The sequence below is a fragment of the Anomalospiza imberbis genome, chromosome 6, assembly GCF_031753505.1.
Source record: "Anomalospiza imberbis isolate Cuckoo-Finch-1a 21T00152 chromosome 6, ASM3175350v1, whole genome shotgun sequence".
NCBI classification, from domain to species: Eukaryota; Metazoa; Chordata; class Aves; order Passeriformes; family Viduidae; genus Anomalospiza; species Anomalospiza imberbis.
The window spans coordinates 2,422,598-2,429,575 of record NC_089686.1 but is presented as its reverse complement, the minus strand read 5'-3'; the positions used below and the strand labels follow the sequence as shown (position 1 = coordinate 2,429,575).

The following is a 6,978-nucleotide window of genomic DNA, read 5'->3' as shown; positions in this document are numbered from 1 at the left end:
AATTACCCAACCTGACTGCCCTGAGCAGTTCCAGGGCACTGCAAATGCAGGAACTTGTCAGAGCTGCAGTTGATTTGCAGATTATTTATTTGCTTATTAGATCACATTTAGCTGATGGCTGCTGTGATCCTCCTAAGCACGAACTCAGAGATCTTCCCTGGAGACCCACCAGCATCTGGCTTGATGGCCAGCTCTGAGGCATCCCTAATTAACCAGTTTTGCATTTCTAACTGAGCCCTGGAAGTCAGCCAGCAAGAGCAAGAGGCGTTCACCTGGCTGCCACCCTTTGATGACAGCAGTGGAGGTGAGGAGGAGCTGGTGGCATACCTGAAGCTGTGCCATGTGTCCTGTCACACATGGCACACCTTGACCTGCTGAGACCTCCTGTGGGGCCAGAGCTTGGCTCAGCCTGGAGGTGTGTGGTGGAAAAAGGTCCTTCATTCCTGTCCCACCACCTCTGCTGGCATGGGGTGGGGTGGAAGGGGCTCTCAAGGTGAGCAGAGCTTTGCACAAAGTGTCGCCGCAGTGTTAGTCAAGGGAATTGCTTTGTGTCTGTTCTGGAGGGACATTCCAAACTCTGCCTGCATCAGAGCTGCTGTACAAATGGAGCATCCATCAACCTGCCTGGGAATGCTTTTCCTGCCTGGAAAAGTTTGCCCACCAGTCTGGTGCATCAGGCACCTCTTCCCATCCCACCTTCTCCCCATGCCACCCTGATATCTTCTCCAGGACCCTGATGTTCCTCCCCAAACCCTCCTCTTCCCATCCCACCTTTTCTCTGCACCACCAATGGGCTTTTCTCCAAGGACTTGATATTCCCCCCCAAACCCTCCTGTTCCCATCTCACCTTCTCCCCATGCCACCAACGATATCTTCTCCAGGGCCCTGATGTTCCTTTCCAAACCCTGCTATTCCCATCCCACCTTTTCCCTGCACCACCAGCAGGCTCTTCTCCAGTGACCTGACATTCCTCCCCAAATTCCTCCCCAAATCCTGCTCTTCCCACTGCACTGAGCCGGTGTTTTGGCTTGTCCTGCCCCTGTGAGGCACGCACCCCTCTGGCACAGGGAATGCCTCTTCTTGACACAGCTCAAGCATTGGAAAAATGCGTCCCGGCTGGCTGGGGCTGGGCGAGCAGCATGCCGTGGGCAGGCATCCCAAATCCGCCTCTTCTCCAGCTCCATCCCACCATCCCTCGCCCTTCCTTGCCTCCCTCTTCCTCTCTCCTCTCCCCCGCCTGTGGAACAAGAGGGCTTTGTCTGCTTGCCCCGTTCGGAGCAGCACGAACGGCCTGAACTTTCCCTGAGTGAGTTTTTCCCCTCCAGCAGGATTTTGTGCTGTGCCGATGCCAGGGATTAACTAAGAGCATGACTCAACGAACCAGTTCAGACCAAGCAAGAACAACCCTTCATTTTTCTTCCAAGATTCTGGCTCAGCCCAGCACAGGCTGTTCTGGAGCATCAGAAAAGGGTAGTTAACTTGAAATATGACTTTTTAAACAGTTTATTACTTTTCCTGTCCTTTGTGTTGCAGCTGGTATGGGAGGCTGATGGAAATGCAATCGAGAAGATCATTCCAAGGTAGTTTTTCCCTATATTTTCTGTCTGGTTTCAAGGTTTCCCTGTGAGATCCTGGTGTGTATTTCACAGAAGAGACATATGCCAGGGGATGGAGATGAACATTTTCAGGAAGGATGAGATCCCCAGTTTTGTTTCATAGAATCATGGAATCATTAAGAAAAGACCTGTAAGATCATGGAGTCCAATGTTAGCCTAGAACTAAATCCACCACTAAATCCCATCCCATGGCTGGGCAGGGCCACACTGGGGGCTAGAGCTGCCCTTTGGGATTGAAGCATCATCAGTGCTGTGTTTTTCCTTGCTGTCCCAGAGCTGCTTCCAAGCCTGAGAGCCCCGACGCTGCCAGGAGCTCACCAGGAGCAACCTGCACTGCTTGGGATGGCCCAGGTGGGATCCCACATGTGCACTGCTCATCCTGGATGAGAAACATCAAGGACACATTGGTGAGGCCCTGGCACAGGGTGCCCAGAGAAGCTGGGGCTGCCCCTGGATCCCTGGCAGTGTCCAAGGCCAGGTTGGGTTGGGGTTTGGAGGAACCTGGGATAGTGGAAAGTGTCCAGGCTCATGGTATGGGTGGGATGAGATGAGCTTTAAGGTCCCTTCCAACCCAAACCATTCCATGATTCTGTGATTGTGTCTCTCCCTTTGCTTTCTTGTGGATGTCATGGAAAAGGAGAAGGAGGCAAGGCAGGAGAATGGGGTGTGGAGCAGCAGTGCCCATGTGTGGGGCAGGAAAACCTCCTCAGTTTTGGCAAAACCAGGGGTTGATCTGGAGCACTGGAGGTTTGTCCTGCCCACAGCTCAGGCATTTGGAGAGAGGGAAACCAGGAGGTGCTTGATGGCAACCTAACATCTACACCCAGGAGAAATCCTGCCACCCACTGGGACTGTCCCAGCAGGGAAAGGAGCCAGACCAGTTCAGGATTGCACCAGACTGGGCAGTGACCTGGGAGTGCAGCCCAGGGAGAACAGCTCCAAAGCTCCATGGAGGTGGGAAATCAGCTCCTCATGCACCTGCAACAGGCTCCAGAATGCGGAGGTGTCCTGAGAGGGGCTCTGTAAAAATGTCCTGAGGGTGAGGAGCACACAGCTCTGCGTGTCTTGTAGGAATTTCGTGTTGGAATGTCCCCAGCCCCTCTGGAGCCCGAGTAGAGCCGACATCACTTTCTGTGCTCCTCATCACCCAGCAAACAGATGGGCTGGGAATTGCCTCCCCTGCAATATTCCACGGGGATGGGCAATTTCAGCGCAGTGCTACCTGAGCTGGGCAATTCCAGCCCAATGTCTCTGTAACACCTGCCGAGCATGGCAGGCACCTGCTTCCAGCCTGGCAAGGAAAATCAAGGTGTCACCTCCACTTCCATCAAAAACCACCTCACTGGGCTTCCCAGGAAGCTGACCAGTGACTGAACACACTCCGTGTCTGTGCTTGGCAGGAAGGGTAAGCAGTGGGAAGTGCCTTTGTGCTCTGTGCATCCCAGACAGAGCAGGGGGACAGGGATGAGCCTTGGGTTTGCAAAACGAGGGATTTTCCATGGGGAGGACCACGCAAAGCCAGAGCGGGTGGGAGGGAAAGTTTCCCAGCGCTGAAATGTTTCATTTGGATGTTTTTCTACAGGAAACTTTCTGCTTCCAAACAACCAGTGCTTTCTGTTCAGCAGTGACCTCAGTGGGAAGAAAAATTGCTGCACAAAAGGGATGGGGAAGTGAGGCCAGGAGCAAAACCTCGGCGCTGGTCCCACGAGCAGCTCTGGGTGGGTCCACATGAAATGTTTTTAAGAGATTTTTTAAAATTAGGGGAATAAAAAATGCCTCCAAAATCTGGCGCCTTTTTTTTTTTTTTTTTTTTTTTTTGGGAACTCTAGAGCACAGTTGGTTTGGATCCCCTACACCAGAACCATCCCAGCCACTACAGCAAAAGTATCCAGATCTTTCCCGTTTCTTCATCTCTCCAGGCTCCTTTTGCTCCCTCATGTTAATTGAAAAAACAACACCCAATTAATAAACCCTGCAATAATCCTGAGGGCCTAATTAAAATTCTTCCCTGGGAGGGTGGGGAGGCCCTGGCACAGGGTGCCTAGAGAAGCTGGGGCTGCCCTGGATCCCTGGAAGTGTCCAAGGCCAGGTTGGATGGGATTTGGAGCACTCTGGGATAGTGGAAGGTGTCCTGCCCATGGCAGGGAGTGGAACAGGATGGGATTTAAGGTCCCTTCCAACTCAAACCATTCTGGGATTCTGTGATGTTGACCCACCCTTGTTAGTCTGATTTTATTCCTCTTTCTGCATTATTGACTCCTTTACTTCAGTGGGAATTGGGGCAATTTATATTCATATATTCATGTAATAAGGGGAGCAATTTTAGTGACTACTGATGGCCCTTCCCAATAACACCTTCTCCAGATGGAAGAGATTTCCCAAAAGATGCTTCACTATTTTGTCCCCTGAGCAGTCGATTTGGGGTGAATTTTGCTCTCCAGAGAAATCCACCATGGATCACATCCGTGCTTGGAGACACCCAAGGCAGATTTCCTATTACAACAGCCAACAAAACCGAGCCATGGTTTGGCAAAGTGTGCACTCAAAATGCCTCAAAAAGAGTTTTGGACTAAAAAGTCCTTTTTCTGCATGTTCTGCAATTATTTCACTCCAACACTGAGCTCAATTAATTCCAGAGTACACTTGAGAGAAGAAAGGAGAGAAGATGAAAACCTGCACTCTAATTTTCCAGAGCATTAGGCCTGTGGCAAAACACATCTCAGCTAAGCCATCCATGAGATTTGCTTCCCAATCCCAAGCCAGGTAGTTTTCCAGAGGACACATGGGCAAGGAATCCCAGCCTGGGAATACCACTGGGATTCAGAAGTGGTTTTCCAAGAAAATGCCAACCAAGTGCTTTTCCACCCTCTGGGTGCTTCAGGGCCTCATCCTGGAGTGTGTTGCTGCATCCAGGACTGGGCATCTCCAATTCCCCAGTTGCTGCCATGACCCCGTTTCATTGCTTTAATTTGTGATGTTTACCACAATTTTGTACGGATAGAAATCCTGGCATCTCCTGCTAGGGATCCATGATGGAACTTGAAGGAGTTAAGGCTGGAAAAGCCCTCTGAGGTCGTCAGATCCAGCCTTTAACCAGCACTGCCAAGCCCACCCCAAGTGCCACATCCACAGGGATCTTTAACCCTTCCCTTCTCCACGTTTTTTTGGTTTTTTTTTTTTTTTTTGGTTTTTTTTTTTGCACAAAAGCATCACTTGCAGAAAGTGGGTCTGCTTGGGTCCGTCTCTATGAGGAGCCCACAAATGAGCTGTTGCAGGTGGAGGGTTTTCTCCATGCCTTGGATTGCTGTCAGATGTTTGGAGCTGCTGCCTGCCAGGATTGCTGGGAGCCCGCTCCATGTTTGCAAACTCGTTTCAAAAACGCCTTGGAATTTGCCAGGAAACAAAACTCCAAAGAGAAACCGGACAACTGGGATGAATCTGGGCCTTTTATTCCAGCTCTGATTAAAAAAAGATAACCTGTCTTGTCATGGGGAGGGAAGTTTCTCCCTAAAGGAAAAATCAAAACATGCCCTCGTGAGGAGGGTCAGCCATATTCCCACAGAACACCTCGGTTTTGGTGGAATCATCGTTCTCTGCCAGGAAAATCGCTTTGTAACAAAATACCAGCCCCTGGGAGATAGGATGTGACAGAACCCATCCATCAGGACCATGCCAAGGAGGCGGTGGTACCAGGGCGTCGCTGCTCCGAAGGCGTGCTGGGAAATTATCCCAAGTTTACCTTGGCTACAGAAGACCCTTGCAAGTTATCCATGTGTCTCTGAGCTGACATTTAAAGTTGGGAGGTTCTGGCTGCCTACGGAGTTCTGGTCTAATTCCATTCCAGTGTTTTCCTTGTCATGAGCTCGTTCCTGGCCTGATCCAGAGTCATATTTTCTCCAGGAACAGTTGTGTTTTGGAGCTCCTTCTTGTCAGAGGCTTGTCCCAAGAGGGCTTTGAACCAGAAGGACTTTTTCCAGTTTTCAGGACTCGCAGTGACCTCATCGTGTTTTCTTGGCGCGGATCAGAAGTTGAATGTCAAGAAAAATAAAAGTATTAATCCAAAGATTAGGTTTGCAGGGAACATGGAAAAGCAGCAAACTGGGAAAAACAAGCTAGAAGACATGAGAATATCAGTTCAATACCGCAAGAATAAAAAAAAAAACCCAACCCACAGACAACCTCCCCCTCAAAAAAATGTGAAGAATTCCCACTGCTTCACAGGAAGTTTGTTACGCTTGTTGTTTTCCCTTCTTAAGACTAATATTTTGATTTTTAAAACTTCTGTCATGAGCACAAGGCCACCTGCTCCATGCCCAAGAACCAGCTGGGTTTTGGATGTGATCCCTTTGGATGAGCCTGGTTTTGGGAGCTGCCAAACAAACTCTGCTGAATCCCCACCCACGGGCACAAGGCAGGAGAGGTTGGGTTGTATCTGCATCCAGGTGCTGATTTGGGCTGGAAATTTGGAATTTGTGCAGCAGCACGAATTTTCATCCCAGCTATCAGCAAAGTGGGGTTTGATGCTGCTGCTGCTTCTGCTTGGGGTGGAGATGACACAAACACGCCTGGGAAGCTCTCAGAAGTCAGCTGGGGCTGTGCAATGCTAAGCTCAGCCCAAAAAGGGGTTTTTAAAATGTCTCTTTCTAATTACGATGCTCTTCAGCCACAGCAGAGCAGGAGCAAGGGCTGCTTTTCTCTCCCCAGTCATCTCAGTGCCATCTATCTCCCAACAGTTCGTTTTAATTATGCAATTACAGTGTGTACAAAGCTTTCTGTGAGCTCCAGTGGATAATTAAAACAGATGGGGAGCTTAATGGGACCAACTCCTTTTTCTTCTTTTAATTAATGTGTTAACAGTTTATGGGCCAGCCTGTGGAGATCTGCTCGTCAGCAGCTCTGGGGGGTCCACAAGTCCCCCTGGTGTGTGCAGCCCTGGCGTGGAGGTGCTGTCCCAAAAGTGGTGGTGGTGGTCTCCAGAAGGTGCCCACACACCTCATGTGTCACCTCCGTGGTGTCACTGGTGAGGCATGGACACCCTTGAGGTGGTGCTGGATGGATGAAAGTCTTCCAGGAATGCACAGATCTCCTGCAGCTCCAGGGTATCCCAAGCATCTCAGGAGATCATCCCAAGTCTCTGCTGGAAGGGACAGTGGAGGAAGAAGAAGAGGAAAAGGAAGACGAAGATGAAGACCAAGATGAAGACGAAGGCACAGACATGTGAGTTCCAGGGCTAAATCCACTTCAGTTCCAACCTGTGGGGATGCAAAGAGCTTTTGGGGCCAAGCTCAGTGGTGGAAGACCAGGGAGGGAATGGGGCAGGATAGAATCATGAAATCACAGAATGCTTTGAGTTGGAAAGCAC

At 50.2% G+C, this 6,978-nt stretch overlaps 1 long non-coding RNA gene across 1 annotated transcript; it reads left to right on the top strand.

The window, feature by feature from the left end:
• Positions 1–853: 853 nt before the first annotated feature.
• LOC137476605 (uncharacterized) lies at positions 854–3,382 on the top strand. Its single transcript, XR_011000451.1, has 3 exons — positions 854–1,580; positions 1,891–2,023; positions 3,199–3,382. It is a non-coding gene; the product is annotated as an uncharacterized lncRNA (long non-coding RNA).
• The last annotated feature ends 3,596 nt before the right edge of the window (positions 3,383–6,978 follow it).